Genomic DNA, 15,237 nt, shown 5'->3' with positions numbered 1-15,237 from the left:
AGAATATGGGAGGGGAAGGGGAGGGAAGGGGAGGGGAAGGGGAGGCAAGGAGAAGGGGGTGGATGGGTGGGTGGAGGGAGGGTGATTGGTGGGAACACCTCTATAGTTTATCTTATAAGGGTACAAGTGAATATTTCTAAAAGTAGAATATAAATGTCTTAACACAATAACTAAGAAAATGACATAAAGGCTATGTACCAGTTTGATGAAAATATTTCAAATTGTATATGAAAACACCACACTGTAGTCCATGATTACATTAATGTACACAGCTATAATTTAATTTTTTAAAAGGGGGGGGAAGAACCTCCAAGAGAAAGCCAAAGAGACAGTAACTTTAAACAGGGACCCCAGGTTGCCAGGCTATTGACCTATCAGAGGCTCTCAGAGATGTGTGAAAGAATGTGTCAGTAAAACAACCCAACCAGTGGGGAGCCTGAGCCCTACTGGCCTGTCAGGGACTCCCAGAAATGTATGTTAACACCCGTCATCAGAAACGCCATTAAAATGAAAATGGGGTCCAATCAAACCCCAGGGTGTTAAATCACCCACAGGCCTGTTAAAAAGTATATAAAAGTCCCAGTACTAATTTTGAAAGTACAGGAGTAGAAAGTAAATGTAGATTATTAAACATCGTTCATGTTGGGCCCATGTCTGTCTTGTCATTTTGTGTTATTCGTTCAGTGTTTATTAGAAGATTCCTATCACCTGAAACAAACAGTCTTGAAAACATTTGTGAATAGATTGCAGATCTTTTCTTTCAAGGGACCCTTCAAGACTTTGCTCCTTCTGAAACTGCCTTATTTACCTACTTACTCTTATGTATCCTACACCCTTCATTGTCTAGTGCATCTTTAGCCTGGCAGTCATTAGTTTCTTCATCCTTATCATTGGTATGAGACTTGGTAGCACAGCCCCCCCAGACTGGTCCACCAGGGAACATGTGACCTTGTTCATACTTCTGTCCTCACCTAGTTCTAATCCTTCTGCATCCCCCTAACTCTTTGATGCCCCATCATCACCAGACTTTTGGGCCCCTCCTTTTCTTGTCTCCTGGGGAGGATTCTTCTATCAGAGCTACTAATCCTCAATGTGGAGTCTTCTTTTCCTAGTCTAAGGAGATTTCTATGAAGTAAAAACACTCTTGGACCGTATAAAACCCCGGCAATTTACCCCTTCTGTTTTCTCACTGATTCTGTCCAAAATGGCAATTCAAGTGAAAAATCAAAGCTGCCCAGATTAAAAAATCAGTTAGAAAAAGCAATAGGCAGCTGCAAGGAAAAAAACTACACCAAGCTAAATTAACCTTGAAGAGAACTCTGTAACTAATAACAACACCTGGTTTCTAACATCTGTAGTTATAACTACGTAACTGACAGTAAACCAAAAAGGAAAAAAAGGTATAAGAGAATTTAGAAAAATGTTCCCTAAAACTCAGCATTCTATGCCTTGAAACATTGAAACACCAGAGTTCTTGCCAGCAATTAAAAAAAAAAAAAACTCCTTCCTCTATATTGTCAGTATAAGTGTCTGTTTATTTTAATTCACTTTTTTCCTGCAACATTGTAATTCCCTGATGGGAATGCTCCCCAGCATCCTGACTGATGCCATTCCTTAAGAGCCTTCCTGTGCTGATTAGATAAGGGCTTCAGCAGAGTAATTGGAAGGTCCTGTGATGATCCTCCATAACAGCAGCTCACCAATAGAGAAATAAACATCCAAGAAAAAAGCAGGCTCTAGCAATAAACCTGCTTATGTAAACTTCATCTCTGAAGTAGAAGGTAGTAATAAAGAAAATTTAAAACAATAAATAAAGAATTTTAAAATATTAAAAATGGTGCACGTAAGTTAAAATATTTATTTAAAAAATTTTAAAGAATTTCAAAATGTAATAATTTAGTTGCCTAAAAAAAACTGAGTCTTCATCAAAGAAAAATTCTTAACTTTTAAAACCTTCTAATTATCAGTTTGGTGAATAGTTAACTGTAATCCTGTTTTGTGAAAAGCAAATTTCGAGGAGTCAGAGAAATTAGAAAGAAAAATGACATTATGTAAGGAAAGAACATTGTGTGATAAATTTGTCCTGAAACAGAACAGTTATTTTAAAAAGTGAAAGGCAGGGCAAAAGTTAAAGAAGATTTAAAATGTTTGTAAATTATCTGTGCAGGTTGAATAAAGCTCATAAAAGAGACTTTATAAAGAAGTTTACATGTAATCCAGTTGACTATGTATTTCCTTCAAAATATTTTAACTTGTAATCTTGTTTAAATAAATGTTTTAAGCCTTTAATATTTGACAAAACTTCCAAAGTAAAAACTCTAAATTTAGAGCTCTGCCTCTGTAGCACTGTAATTATGGCACTGGTCACATGCATCAAGGCTGGTGGATTCAAACTCAGCCTGGGCCAACTAAACAACAAAAACATAATTCTAAATCTGGTCTTTGTAAAATGTTGAAACCACTGAAAACTTGAAGAAAAAACAAATTAAACTTATTTAATTTATTAAAAGTGTATAGGAAACATTGTCAAATATGAAATGGTAATTAATTTTGTATGGGTTATGATTATATATATGTTCCAATATTGTAAAGCACTTGATCTATCCTAACATATAAGACATTGGTCTGTCCTCACCTGTAAAGCATTGGTCTGTCCTAACATATGAGACATTGGTCTGTTCTCACCTGTAAAGCATTAGTCTGTCCTAACATATAAGACATTGGTCTGTCCTAACATATAAGGCATTGGTCTGTCCTAATATATATTGATTCATCTTTTTAAAAAATGTTTTTTATGTAACTGGCTGAATTCAAAGTTTATCCTAAAAAAAAAGAGAGAAAAGAAATATTAAGAGAGACTGACGTATTCTCTCGAATTCAAATTCCTGGTGTCTTTAAAAAGCAGATTTTTATAACTTTCATTGGAAAGTTAACATGTCGATGAATATTGCTAACCTAACTTCAAACAGAACAGAAATCAGTTATGTGGAACTGGAGCAGTTTGTTATGACTTTTGTTCGAAATATTGTTGGTTCTGTCTGTGTTCTGCTTTCCAGAAGTCAAGAAAATAATTTTCTGTCTTTTGAACTATTTATAGCTTTTCAAGCAATGTATATACTTAAACATGTATTTTATCTCTCTCCTTGATTTCCTCAAAATTTACAATCCATTTATAAGTATTCTTAATTTCTAACAATACAGTTATTTGCATAAGTTCAATAGGGATCTGTCTTGTTCTATAGGACATGATAAAGGCACTGGTTATTTTACCAAGGCTTTGGCTGGAATAGCATTTCCAGAGATGTCCAGACAGTGTTAAGGAATTAAGATTGACTTTATAAAATCAATAAAAAGCCCTTTGGAAAACTGGCCAGATACCCATCAGTAACATCTCCTGATCTGTGGTAAGTAACAAAGGTAACTTCCTGACAGGTCTTGGAATCGAAATGTGCTTGGGAACTTCAAGTGAAGAGGAATTTACCCAATGCATACAGGTATCTAATGGCACAGATGAAACCTGGGCTCATGAAAATCTTCAAGTCCAACTAAAATCCCATGCAAAAGATTCCAGCAAATCCAATTTTAAAGAAAGGCCTAAAGGCTAATAATTATTCTTACTGCACTCAATAATCAAACCCAGTATACTAAAGGTACTGTTTACTTTAGCAACTGCTCTAGTGGAAGGGAAAATTGGAGAGAGAAAAATAGTCCAAGGAAAGACAGCTATAGCCCACCTGTACTAAACTAATTTATTAAATAGAACTAAAAGACTGACCAAAGAGTACAGAATTATATACAGTAGTTATAGTTGCTCATCCCATAGTTTAAGTTACTATTTTAGTTTAACAGAAAGAATGCAAATAAAGTAAAATACATAAACAGAACCATAAAAGCAGAAATTAGTAAACTCTGCCAGAAAGCAAAGCTTAATATAGGCCTTACCACTGATATTGTTCAAAAAAGCCTTTGTCAAAAACCACTGAAGTATTTAACCATGTTCTATTTAATCTTTTACATCTGTACATTCTTTCTCTCCGAAAAAAAAAATCAAGGAAACTCAAATGTCAACCCCACAACAACTTTCAGGCTGTCCCCCACCAACTATCCCCAGCCATGTGCCAGGATGACCCAAGCAACCCCCAAGAGCCTGTGACTCCCAGCCCTGCCTCCATGAAAGGACTTACAGAGAATGGGACTTTGACAGGGACTTCTCCTACAGCTATCCTGCCATAGGGCAGCCCTCTGCCACATACTGCCTGAAAATAAGACTAAGTGTGAGTGCCCCTTGAGACACAGGGGTACACTCTGCCAGACAGTCTCAAAGCTAGATGACACACAGCCCTTCCTGGCTGACTTCAGTAACCTCTCCTACCTAAAACTGAAAAACTTACACACCTTTAAGCGGAACCAGAAAAAAAAAAAAAAAATGAAGCTAGAGAGGATGTTTCTAACTCATAACCCCAGCAGCTTAAAAAAGCTGCACGAATACTCCTCCTCCTCCTCTTACTCACTACCAACCCCTCCCTAGTGATTCAGGTGAATCAAGGATTTGATTCCCCGAAAAGACTAGTGGAGAATGAAATGGGCAGGTTCTCAGCCCACCTCCCTCCTACTGTCTCACCCCAGAGTTGACCCTGGGAATAGGCCCGCCTCCCTCCTCCCTCCCCCCAGAGTCAACTCCAGGAATGGGATAAGTTCCCAGCTCTACTCAGTCCTCCTTCTTCCCCCTCAGAGGCAAAACAAAGAAGCACAAAAAGTCCCAAGTTCAGGTGAACGATGATGGGAATTTACCCAGATTATAACCCCCAAAGCTGTAAACCACCCCCACCACCACAAGCTAACCAGTTACATTTTGCTTCTGTAGTATGCTTGCTCAAAAATTATATTCTTCTTAGCAAAGTATCTCAAGAATGGAATAAAAAGTATCCAGTGTACTCAGTCCTACTATGAAATGATATTATAGCCCAAGAATATGGGGAAAGGGAAGAGGGAGGGGAAGGGAAGGGGGAGGATGGGTAGAGGGAGGATGATTGGTGGGATCATCTTATAAGGGTACATGTGAATCTTTCTAAATGTAGAATATAAATATCTTAACACAATAACTAAGAAAATGACATGAAGGCTATGTTAACCAGTTTGATGAAAATATTTCAAATTGTATATAAAAACAGTACACCGTACCCCATGACTGTATTAATGTACACAGCTATGATTTAATAAAAAAAAAATTATATAAGGCAACCTGCCCACTACTGGGACAAACTGTCTCAGAGTAGCAGTCCCTTGTACAGCTTCAATAAACCTCCGATTGATTTGCACTTAAGTGGGGTCCAAGTCCATACTTTCAGGTTGCAGGGGTACAACAGGTAAACACACTTTCCGATTGGCTGATTTTCTAAAGCTAATTTCCATATGTGATATATGATATTTATGGGATCTATATGACCTGAAGGACATATATGTTACATATACAATCTATATGCTGTGTTATATTATAACATATATGTGGTATATCATATGTGCAATATATAATATATAGGATATAAAGGGTACAGGATATATGACACATTAAAAGCCATACGGAAGGCTCGGCACCTGTGACTCAAGTGGCTTAGGTGCCAGTCACATATACTTAAGGTGGTGGGTTCGAATCCAGCCCTGGCCCGCCAAACAACAATGACAGCTGCAACCAAAAGATAGCCAGGCATTGTGGCGGGCTCCCAGCTACCTGGAAGGCTGAGGCAGGAGACTCACTTGAGCCCAGGAGGTGGAGGTTGCTCTGAGCTGTGATGCCACAGTACTCTACCCAGGGGGACAGCTTGAGGCTCTGTCTCAAAAAAAAAAAAAAAAGCCATATGGAAAATTTGGTTTTCATTTTCCAAATGAAATCTGGCCCTTGGAAATCCCCGTTTCACTGGCAGAATGAATAACGTGGGGAGGGACTGTGTCTGTGGGCTTTCTCCTTAGTGTTCCCCCATCAGTGCCGGCTTGCTTAGCCCTACCCTGCACACTGTGCTAGAGATGAGGAGTTATAAAAAGGAACCTTCCAAGAAACATTTTCTTTAACTCTTCGTCACTCTCTTGGTAAGCTCCATTGGCATTTAAGACCCTGCTACTCAATGTGATTAAAATGTATTTCACTGAGATAAAGGAAAATGAGCAGAGCCTTGTGAAGGGCCACAGAGGAGCCACCTTAGATGTGAGCTCAGAGGAGCCATCAGTTCCCAGGCAATTTACTAGACATTGTGGGGGGAGGAGTGGGGCAGATGTACAAGAGCCACCTACACGGCCCAGAAAGCAGAGCTGTAATGAGGGAGGCACTCCTCCATGAGCTACATAGGGCCTGGGCATCAATGGCCACGTGGTGTCTCAGCATCCACAGTTACACTAAGATGGGAGCCACTCAGGACATGTGGTATTCAGATTTAAATCTAATGGAAAATCTGTTTCTTAGTTGTAGTAGGCACAGTTTACATGCTCAGAAACTATGTGTGCCGAGAGCTACTGTCCTGGTCAGCACAGAAGATATTTCCTGGCATTACAGAGCTCTGTTGGACAGTGCAGGAACACGGTTTGCAAAGCCTTCTCATGCACCTTATCAGGGAGCACCCGCTATTTTAATATCCCTTCTTATTAGTGATCTTAAAAGTAATTTGAATTTTTAGCAATGGTCTTAAAAATCTTTAATAAGTTCTCATCAGCAAAAGAAACTCTCAACAGGACTTCAGAGTTTTCCATGTGGCTCCTCCCATTGAAGATCTATCCACCAGGCACGTGCGCCATTCCTGACAGAGTCTCCCCAGCTCCCAGAACCCCCTTACAGTGCTTCATTGTCCCATGTTCCCGTGGAGAGAAAATTCAAACTGGCCTCTGTCTGGTGCCACACCGCGGAGTGGCCAGACTGCCCTGCAGAGAGCCAGCAAACAGGACCAGAGCAGCGTGGTGACTCATAAAGAAACAACTCACTGGGTCCCAAGGAAGCCTTATTATAAATCCTGAAATTGGGATTTCATATGACTTTATGTCACGAACTATTCTTTTCATTTTTTTCTGCCATTTGAAAGGTGAAAATCATACTGAGCTCATGGGCTGTACAAAAACAGGTGACAGGTGATGGGCAGCCAACAGCAATTTGCCAACCTCCACCTATACTGTGGGAATTTGAAGCATCATCAGTTCCTGCCAGCCAGGATAACACCCAGTACATAGTCATTGGTCAGAGGCAGGCACCATCTGGCTTGTCCCCTGTGCACTAGCCAGGGAGCAATGGGAGCAGCCCCAGGCCAGGGCATGGAGGGAGGTACACAGGCTGCAGGAGCACTGAGGCCAGAGGCTGAGCCCAGGCTCACTGAAGATTCCCAAGAAGGCCAGCAGAGCCTTGGTGGATGAAGAGCACCCACCCCAGGGAGGGACACTCCAAGCATGAGCAGGGAAGAAATGTGAACCCAGAGTCACCAACACAAGCAGAGAAGGCAGGGGCAGGAGGGGCAGGAGGCAGCACATGGTGGGAGAGCCCTGCCTGGCCCATCTGCATGGTGACTGCACACCTGAGGCAGGGGAGGGGTCCTCAGATTCCTTTGACAGACAGCTCACTGAGCCAATGAACAGAGGACACATTAAACAGAGAGAGAAAATGTCAGTGGCAGAAGAACATTGGAGGAGGTTGTAGGAATCCAGGCGAGAAATGACAAGTGTCTGGGGGGTTGGGGGTGCGTCCAAAATGCTTCCCGCATAAGTTGGAAGGGAGGCACCAGTGGGTTCCCAGTCTCGCACCTGGGGGACTCACCAGCAGGAGATGTTACACAGAGAAGGGCGCAGACATGGATTGATCATGTCAAATATGAGGTGCTGGCAAGCAGGAGGACCCTGGAGACTGGAGTTGTGGGATGATAAAGGTCAGGGTCACAGACAGCAGAGGGAGGTGCTGAAGCCCAGGGTGGGTGAGGCCAGGCAGAGTGAAAGAGGCATTTACGGGCAGTAGGAGCAGGGACATCCAGGCTGGAATCAAGGGCTGGAAGTTGTTCCAGGCTCCACTGGTGGGTATGGGTAGGCGCTGGAGCCAATCCTGTGGCAATCAGAGCAGAGAGCCGTCTCCCCCAGCTGCACCTGCCTGCTGTCCCCTCCTCCCTCCTGCCCCCCACCACCACTTTCCCTAACTATGAAACATTTCTTGGGATGACTCTGAGGAAGATTTGTATTTCTAGGAAGTGGTTTCAGGAAGATTACACCCTTCCCTAAGGCATGAGAAGCATCTGGGCCTAGAGCAGGCTGCCGTTCAAGCTCTGGTCAGCAGGTTCCCTCTGCCCCACAACCTGGCAGCAGCTGGCTATGCTCCCAAATGCCTGGTCACGTCATTTCCTGGGAAGAGGCCTGACTCTAGCACAGGTTATATCCTGCCATATCCCCCAAGGAGTAACTCTGGGTCCCCAACCTCACTTTTTTGTTTTTGGGTTTTTTTTGTTTTTTTTTTTTTTGGCCAGGGCTGGGTTTGAACCCACCACCTCAGGTATATGGGGCCAGGGCCCAACTCCTTTGAGCCACAGGCGCCACCCCCTAACCCCACTTTTTAGGCATAGAAAATGGGGCAGCAGGTGCAGGCTGGGGCAGTGGGCTAACCTCAGTCCTGGGCCAACATCCTGAGCTTGATCCCAGAGGTGGCCCCTGGCATGTCCCTGCATGAAACAGCGGGGCACTGTGGAAGTCCTCACCACTGGTCCAGGGCAGCAGGGAGCTGGGGGTCTAGAGAGGCCGGTTCTCCGTGCTGGTGGGTAGAGGTCACAGATTGGCGCCTTTCATGATATGAGCCTGACAAATTCTCTCTGCTAATTGTCCCCAAGTATTTCTAGTGACAAAATAGCCAAGGTCCAAACGAGAAGAAGGAGCCAGCCGGACCTCCAGAGCACCTGCCAGAGCCACCCGAACTCTCAGACCACCTGCAGCAGCTCCTCTGAACCTGTCCTCCCAGACCCTTCCCACTGTCTGTGGAAGAAGCCTTTAAACACATTCTATGCTGTGGTGAGACCAGACGGGGTGTCAGCCAGCCTGTCATGTCTGACAAATGTGCTAAAGCTTGTCATGTGAATTTCATCTTAATCATCAGAAAGGAGGGGATCGTTCACTTCTAGTGGAAAAAGTATAACCTTGAAATTTCACAGTGGAACAGGATTCACACTGTTGTCACTCCCTTGGAATTAGCCTTAAAATAACAAAAGCTGTGACCAGGCAAGGCTAGGAGGTGCAGGAACGGGAAACCCTCCTCTGAGCAGCGGGGGAAGACCACCCTGGCTGAGAACATATTCCCTGTTAAAGAAAAAAGCCTCAGGGACTTCTGTCATCAATGTCAGTAAATCCTAAAGACACCTTTAGCCAAAAACATAAGACTTGTGGTGAAATAAAAGATGCAGTTTGTTCAAGTTTGAGATAAAACTGGAGTGAGTGTCAGCAGGGATTTGGAGGAACCCAAGGTTATGCCTGAGGTCCTGGAAACGGGTGACTATTGACATATATATAAGTTTATAAGTTTTGTCCTAATTTGTGACTTTTCTTTTGATCATGGGTTTACTTCACCATGGGCTTAGTCATGTAGATTTTCTTTTAAAAGATCAAAGTCACAGGACTTAAAACCAAGCAGAGCAAAGGCCAGAGCCCAGACCTCTCACCCCACCCTGGATCCCCTCCTGGTGTTCAGCCCTGCCCAGCACAGTTCAACAGCAGAGTGGTGGTCCCACGGTCTGCCAAGCGTCAGGCACCCATTGCACTATGGAAACTCGTCTCTGGTCCTGCCCTGTTCTTTTGGCAATGCCAACTTTAAAACAGCAAAGTGGTCATAGACAGCACTCCAACCTCACCCAGGGGTCCGAAGTCCAGTATTTAAGATTGGATTTCTTGCTGTCCACAAGCCAGCCAAGGTCCCATGGTGCTTGAGTTCCAGGTTGGAGAGAATGTGTAGAGGACTGGGGTAAGGATAGAATTTCCTGTGTGATGTCACAAGGGCTGTGGGGACATGGAGCCCAGAGGTAGACCAGCCCCTCCCCAGAAAAGCCAGGCAGGTCTCTGCAAGGCCCTTGCATGCCAGGCCTGCAGCCAGACCGGCTCCTGCCTTCCAGTGCAGGGGGAAGAGGGGGAATACACAGCCGCTGAGTCTAAAGATCTGAGATGGGGCCGAGATTCTAGATTTTTGCAACCTGTGGGCTCTGCATCCCTGACAAAACCGCCTCTGCCCCTGGCCTGAGCCTGAAACCCCCACCGTTCTGGTGCAGCTGGTACCCTGCGTTAAAGTTTTACCTCTAGACGTCACCTATTAATTTAGGCTGCTGAGCATACCCAGCATCTGGTCCTAACCTACTAGAGAAGACCGAGCCTGTGGGGAGTTTGACAAAGGTTAAGAACCCTCAGGCCTGGAATAAAGCACATGCACACAAAATTTTAATGTAATTTAAAGAAGTCCATGGACCCTTGAGAAAGGAAACCTTGCCAAGGGGATGCTGGCCTTGTGATGTGCAACACACACAAATGCATCCCGCCTCAAAGATCCCTTTGTCTAGAGAATTTTCTGAGGACCAACAAGTGAGCAAGATGTGGTGACAGAGGTGACTAAATGGCTTCCACATAACTCGCCTGCAGAGCAGGTGTTCACCCGTCCTGCAAGTAAGAAAGTCTTCCCAGGTGGCCAGCTAGGGAGTGGCCGGCCTGGAGCCAGAATGCAGAGCCCCACCTCGGCCTGCGTGTGCCTCTGAGTCTCCCGAAAGACAGCCTGACCCTGGGCGATGCCATCACCTGCAAGCTCCATTTTCTCCTCCGTGGGTTTTCTTTTCCCAGGGCCTAACCCAGCCTTCTCCCTTCCTGCACCCCATCTTTCCCTGAAGAAAGCAAAACCATCTGAAGGGTTGGCTCAGTGCTGCCCCAGGAACCTGCCCCGCCTCTCTGCCCCGCCGCCCTCACAGACCAGACGCACCTGGCGCCCTTCCCTGCACTCAGCCTCCCCACTGGCCTTCCAGTGGTATATGTTTGTTTGTTTCTCTTTGTTATTAGTTTTCTTTCAGATTAATATAAGGTAAAGATGATTAGGTGACATTGTTTGTGTTTGTTAGGTGAAGTCCAAGTTGTAGTTAAACCCCTCCCCCAGGAGGGGTGCCACACACCCCCCGATATTTTGCCTGTCAGTGTTTACACGTCTGTCTCCCCATCCAGACAAAATTCTTCAAGAACACAAACCACACCCTGTGGAAGTTAATGATGAGGCTTTACCCTGGCAGCTTTCTCCCCCCACCCATGACCTCTCGCTACAAGAGCAACATAGAGAACAGAAGGGCCCATTTCTGTACAGGCCCTGGCATAGATGGAACCCACAGGAGAATGCCCAGGGGTCTGGGGAGGCCTCCAGGCCCCGTCCCCCGATGCTGGGATCCAGGTCCTGTCCTCTGAACCACTGAGGATGTAGTGATAACCCAGGTGCTGCATCTGAAGACCTAAGGCAGGGCCTGAGAGTCCCCTCTCTGCAGCTCCGTGGCAACGCAGGTGCAGGGGCCCTGGACTGCCTGGGACCAGGGTTCTATCAGCTGCACCATCCAATGCAGTAGCCACTAGCTGCTTAAAATTGGTTACCTAAAATCTAAACTGATTCGATTAAAATTAAATGAGGACCTTAGCTCCTCTGTCTCTTGAGCTCAGTTTCAAGTGGTTCCATAGCCACATGAGGCCAGAGCTCTTGCTGGGCGGCATAAGCAAAAGTATCTCTGGCACTCTGGCCATCCATGGGGCTGCTCTGTGGGGAGCAGGAAGGGTGCAAGTGGTGGTGTGGGGGCCCAAGGGTGGCCTCAGCCAGCTGTGAGGCCCTTCTGGGGGCTCCATCAGGGTGTCCACACTCCCGTCACCTCCCAAGGCCTGAGGACTGTGGTGAAAGGGCTGGAGCATCCACATGTAGGCTCAGTGTCACCACCCATGGCCACCAAGTTCCCAGGGGCAAGATCAGCCTGCATGTGTTAAGTGCCACACAGCCTGGCTGGAGGGCGTCTTCCACACACCAGGTGGGGACCTGATACTGGGGAAGCACCTGCTCCTAGGCCTGGTCCAGGTGGAAGCTGTCACCTGTGCTGGCCCCAGCTGCCCTCAGATACCAACGGCTGGACCCTCATGGGGTAGGCAAACTCCAAGAGGGCCAGAGCCACCATCTCCCTCCCCTCTCTGCTTCACTCTCTCTCCCCCCTTCTCTCCTTCTCTCTCTCCCTTCCCCCATTCTCATCCTCTCTCCCTCGCTCTCTCCCTCTCTCTCTCTCTCTTTCTTCCCCCTTCTCACCCTATCTCCCTCACTCCGTCTCTCTCCCTCTTTCCCTCTCTCCCTCTCTCTCTCTCTCTTTCTTCCCCCTTCTCACCCTATCTCCCTCACTCCCGCTCTCTCCCTCTTTCCCTCTCTCCCTCTCTCTCTCTTTACCCCCCACCCCATTTCTTCCCCTACCCAGCTTTTCTCTGCATGATTGCCCAGATGAAGCCAGCTGTCATGTGAGAGCTGTGAGCTGCACTGCAGAGGGGTCAGTGACCGACCAGATGAGAAAGTGGATCTTTCCCCCAGAGATTGGGATGATAGCAGCCCACATCCACCTTGACCTCCACCTGTGAGGGGCCAGTGAGGCCAGGCTCAGCTGCTGGCCACAGACACCAGGAGGCCATAAACGTGGGCTTAGGCATCTAACTCGCGGTGGTAACATGCCACGCAAAGCGCTTGCCTATGTCAACATTTGCTAAACCATCATTCGTGCAGTCCTCCCTCTGTGCCATCCAGGCGGGGTCTAAATACCTTGTCCCTGAGATGACCCCTGGGAGGTAGTGCACGAAGCCCACACCTGACTCAGAGGAAGTTTCTTTCACCTGGGTGAATGGAAACACACAGAATATAGTATCGCATCTCCCATGGCATGGAGTGGGGGGTCTCAGAGCTTCTGGCAGTGTCTGGCTCACAGTAAGTGTCCAGGGAACATGTCACGAGCTCTTCAGCTCCTCTCAGACGGTACTGAGTGTATGATTCGGATGACCTGGCTTGGGTAGCCTGGACCAGCCTCCAAGGTGGCCCCACCTATCCTCAGCTCCAGGGACTGACAGCTGTGGGCAAGGCACCTCCATGCAGAGCCCTCCAGCCAGCATAACCAGGACATCCCAGGGTGGCAGCATGGCTCTGAGCGAGGTCACACAGCACGGCAGCTGTTGCTCTCTTTCCTGTGTGTGGCAGGTGCAGGGACGGCCACAATGTCCATCTGTCTGGCATCCACACCTCTTTGCCATGTGACTTTGCAGTTTCTCCCATCAAGTGCTTTTGGTTGTCACTTGCAGGAAAGCCAGCCTCCTAGTCACAAGGACATTCAGAGAAAGGTCCACAGGGCAGGGGACCACAGCCCCCAACAACAACAACACCACTTTGTCAGTGGGTGAGGGCACCTCCTTGGAAGCTGGTCCTCAGATGAGGCTGTTGCCCCTGCAGTCACCCTGATGGCAGTCTGTGACAGTCCTCAAGCCAGAACCACCCGGCCAAGCCACTCCCAAATCCCTGAGCCATGGAAACCATGCAGGATAATCCACATTAATTGTGGGAGAATCCCTTACACGCCGTAGATGACTGGGCTAGGCAGGGGAGTCTGTGGAGGTGAGGGGTGAGCACTACAGCTGCAGCCTGCAGGGAGCAAGGGGAGGACAACCAGACATGCTGACTCAGGCTGGGCTCTCACCTGGCCTCAGCCTGCTGTGGACTATTAGCCAGTAGGTTAACAGGGAGTGAGAAGCCCTCAATGTCACCGATGGTGGGCAGAGCACTGGCGTGGCCTGGCCCAAAGAAACTGTTTGGCTCTCACACCAGCTATCACATGCCCCGTCCCTCACTGACCACCTGGGATGCCCTTCCCTCCCCTCCCAGATCCTGTGGTGATGGACATCTGTCCTCATCTCCTACACCTGAACTTCCCATGTGCAGCAGACGGCAAACACCACCGCAGTCGTGCACAGCCCTGGGCAAGAGACCCAGCCAGCTCCTCCACCAAGGGCAGAGTCCGTTTCCTGACCCTTGGATCTCGGCCCACCTTGCAACTTATTTTGACCATAGAATGTGACAAGTAATGCTCCAGTTCTGAGCTTAGGCTGCAGGAGGCCTTCACGCCCCACTCTCATTCCCTGGGACACCTCTGCCACCTCTTGAACACCTCAAGCTTGCAAGTAGAGGGTAAGAAGCCACAGGCTGCAGAACAGGCCTCTGCATGGGGGCATCTGAGACCACCGTCCCAAAGCAGCTGGGCAGAGACATAACAGTGAGCCCCGCCAAGACCAGAAGAACTACCCAGTTTGTCTCAGTCAAATTCCTGACTCTGAATCATGAGTAATGGTTAAATAGATGGTTATTGTTTAAAATCACTAAATCACTAATCAAAAGCTAACCAATGCACTATGCTTGAGATAGCTCCATCCGAGGAAGCACCATTTTCCTACCACCATTGAAACTGGAAGACACGGGCTTCCTGCCTTTTTTGCATCTAGGGCACAGACACACACAAAGCTGCCGTGTGTGGTTGTTCAGGGCCTGGTTCTGTGAATGGTGCCACTGGATCGGTGCAGTGCATGACATGTGCAGACACACAACAGCCCTGAGCCCTGAGTACCCAAGCACACTTGCCCCAGGCTCTGAGTGGGTGACTTGCAGACACAGCCTCTGTGGCTTCCATGGCAACAGTGGTGGCAGCCTAGCAACAGCATCTGCAGTGCCAGCAGCAGAGGGACCACGCAGGCGTCTGCAGCATGATTCATGGGCTTTGTTCCCTCTGCATAGACCCAGATTCCTGTGAACTCCCAGAAAGCTTTCAACACATCCCCCTTCTGCTTTAATTAGCCAGACTTGGATTGTCCTGCTTACAGCTGGGAAACACCCCGTCCTTGGTTCGGGTCTGCTGAATGCAGGGGGTTGTGCCCAGAAATCTGGCCTTCACCACCTGCCCCTGGGCCGTCCCCTGCCCCAGCCCCCAGGTGCAGACAGGGAGGCAAAGCGGGCACTTTCCAAAGCAGTGACCCTGCGCTGGCCTCTGACCTGTGGCAGCCTGGAAGAGCAGCATCCCAGGCCTGAGAGGGACAGGAACATCCAGGCAGGAATAACGGGGGCTGCATGACGTCCATCAGGAAACAGCCTGCGTGACCAAGCACAGGATTCATTTCTTCCTGACTGTGGCCTGCGGTGTACAGAGGAGCTGGGGACCGTCCCTCCACCTA

General features: G+C 47.4%; 1 protein-coding gene across 1 annotated transcript in view; it reads right to left on the bottom strand.

Moving 5' to 3' along the window:
• ALLC (allantoicase) overlaps positions 1 to 9,945 on the bottom strand; it is a 37,701-nt gene extending 27,756 nt beyond the window's left edge. The window contains exon 1 of the mRNA XM_023518425.1: positions 9,849 to 9,945. The gene's annotated coding sequence lies outside the window, so the exon portion shown is untranslated. The remainder of the gene's footprint in view (positions 1 to 9,848) is intronic.
• Positions 9,946 to 15,237: the final 5,292 nt, after the last annotated feature.

The sequence above is a fragment of the Otolemur garnettii genome, unplaced genomic scaffold, assembly GCF_000181295.1.
Source record: "Otolemur garnettii isolate 467f Iridium unplaced genomic scaffold, OtoGar3 scaffold00139, whole genome shotgun sequence".
Lineage (NCBI taxonomy): Eukaryota > Metazoa > Chordata > Mammalia > Primates > Galagidae > Otolemur > Otolemur garnettii.
The sequence above is the reverse complement of the archived record's forward strand: the minus strand, read 5'-3'. Positions and strand labels throughout refer to the sequence as shown.